Genomic DNA, 2500 nt, shown 5'->3' with positions numbered 1-2500 from the left:
CACATGTCACTGTCCCCCGGCCAGACTTGGCGGCAAGTCCCGGGGAGGAACAAGCCCATGGAAGTAGGAGCTCCGACTTCCAAAGTGATGACGTCAGCGGGAGCAGCCGCTCGGCCGTATCCGGCGGCATGTCACTGTTCCCCGGCCAGACTTGGCGGCAAGTCCCGGGGACGAACAAGCCCATGGAAGTAGGGGCTCAGCGGGAGCAGCCAGTTGGCCTATCCGGCCACATGTCACTGTCCCCCGGCCAGACTTGGCGGCAAGTCCCGGGGAGGAACAAGCCCATGGAAGTAGGAGCTCCGACTTCCAAAGTGATGACGTCAGCGGGAGCAGCCGCTCGGCCGTATCCGGCGGCATGTCACTGTTCCCCGGCCAGACTTGGCGGCAAGTCCCGGGGACGAACAAGCCCATGGAAGTAGGGGCTCAGCGGGAGCAGCCAGTTGGCCTATCCGGCCACATGTCACTGTCCCCCGGCCAGACTTGGCGGCAAGTCCCGGGGAGGAACAAGCCCATGGAAGTAGGAGCTCCTACTTCCAAAGCGATGACGTCAGCGGGAGCAGCCGCTCGGCCGTATCCGGCGGCATGTCACTGTTCCCCGGCCAGACTTGGCGGCAAGTCCCGGGGGACGAACAAGCCCATGGAAGTAGGGGCTCAGCGGGAGCAGCCAGTTGGCCTATCCGGCCACATGTCACTGTCCCCCGGCCAGACTTGGCGGCAAGTCCCGGGGAGGAACAAGCCCATGGAAGTAGGAGCTCCTACTTCCAAAGCGATGACGTCAGCGGGAGAAGCCGCTCGGCCTATCCGGCCACATGTCACCGTCCCCCGGCCACACTTGGCTATAGGTCCCGGGGAGGAATAATGCCCATGGAAGTAGGAGCTCCTACTTCCAAAGGGGCAAGTCAGCGGGAGCAGCCACTTGGCCTATTCGGCCAAGTTTCACTGTTCCCCGGCCACACTTGGCTGTAGGTCCCGGAGAGGAATAATGCCCATGGAAGTAAGAGCTCCTACCTCCAAAGGGGCAAGTCAGCGGGAGAAGCCACTTGGCCTATCCGGCCACATGTCACTGTCCCCCGGCCAAGCTTGGCTGTAGGTCCCGGGGAGGAATAATGCCCATGGAAGTAGGAGCTCCTACTTCCAAAGGGGCAAGTCAGCGGAAGAAGCCACTAGTTCTATCCGGCCAAGAGTCACTGTTCCCCGGCCTTACTTGGCAGTAGGTCCCGGGGAGGAATAATGCCCATGGAAGTAGGAGCTCCTACTTCCAAAGGGGCAAGTCAGCGGGAGAAGCCACTTGGCCTATCCGGCCAAGAGTCACTGTTCCCCGGCCACTCTTGGCAGTAGGTCCCGGGGAGGAATAATGCCCATGGAAGTAGGAGCTCCTACTTCCAAAGGGGCAAGTCAGCGGGAGAAGCCCTAGTTCTATCCGGCCAAGAGTCACTGTTCCCCGGCTACACTTGGCAGTAGGTCCCGGGGAGGAATAATGCCCATGGAAGTAGGAGCTACTACCTCCAAAGGGTGAAGACACTTGGCTCTAAGTCCCCGAGAGGTATACTGCCCATGGGAGTAAGAGCTCCTACTTCCAAAGGGCAAGTCAGCGGGAGAAGCCACTTGGCCTACCCGGCCAAGAGTCACTGTTCCCCGGCCACACTTGGCAGTAGGTCCCGGGGAGGAATAATGCCCATGGAAGTAGGAGCTCCTACTTCCAAAGGGGCAAGTCAGCGGGAGAAGCCACTTGGCCTACCCGGCCAAGAGTCACTGTTCCCCGGCCACACTTGGCAGTAGGTCCCGGGGAGGAATAATGCCCATGGAAGTAGGAGCTCCTACTTCCAAAGGGGCAAGTCAGCGGGAGAAGCCACTTGGCCTATCCGGCCACATGTCACTGTCCCCCGGCCACACTTGGCTGTAGGTCCCGGGGTGGAATAATGCCCATGGAAGTAGGAGCTCCTACTTCCAAAGGGGCAAGTCAGCGGGAGCAGCCACTTGGCCTATCCGGCCCAAGTGTCACTGTTCCCCGGCCACACTTGGCTGTAGGTCCCGGAGAGGAATAATGCCCATGGAAGTAAGAGCTCCTACCTCCAAAGGGTGAAGACACTTGGCTCTAAGTCCCCGAGAGGTATACTGCCCATGGGAAGTGAGAGCTCCTACTTCCAAAGGGGCAAGTCAGCGGGAGAAGCCACTTGGCCTATCCGGCCAAGAGTCACTGTTCCCCGGCCACACTTGGCAGTAGGTCCCGGGGAGGAATAATGCCCATGGAAGTAAGAGCTCCTACTTCCATAGGGGCAAGTCAGCGGGAGAAGCCACTTGGCCTATCCGGCCAAGAGTCACTGTTCCCCGGCCACACTTGGCAGTAGGTCCCGGGGAGGAATAATGCCCATGGAAGTAGGAGCTCCTACTTCCAAAGGGGCAAGTCAGCGGGAGAAGCCACTTGGCCTATCCGGCCACATGTCACTGTCCCCCGGCCACTCTTGGCTGTAGGTCCCGGGGAGGAATAATGCCCATGGAA

This window comes from Engystomops pustulosus, unplaced genomic scaffold (assembly GCF_040894005.1).
Source record: "Engystomops pustulosus unplaced genomic scaffold, aEngPut4.maternal MAT_SCAFFOLD_144, whole genome shotgun sequence".
Lineage (NCBI taxonomy): Eukaryota > Metazoa > Chordata > Amphibia > Anura > Leptodactylidae > Engystomops > Engystomops pustulosus.
This window is presented reverse-complemented; position numbering follows the sequence as displayed.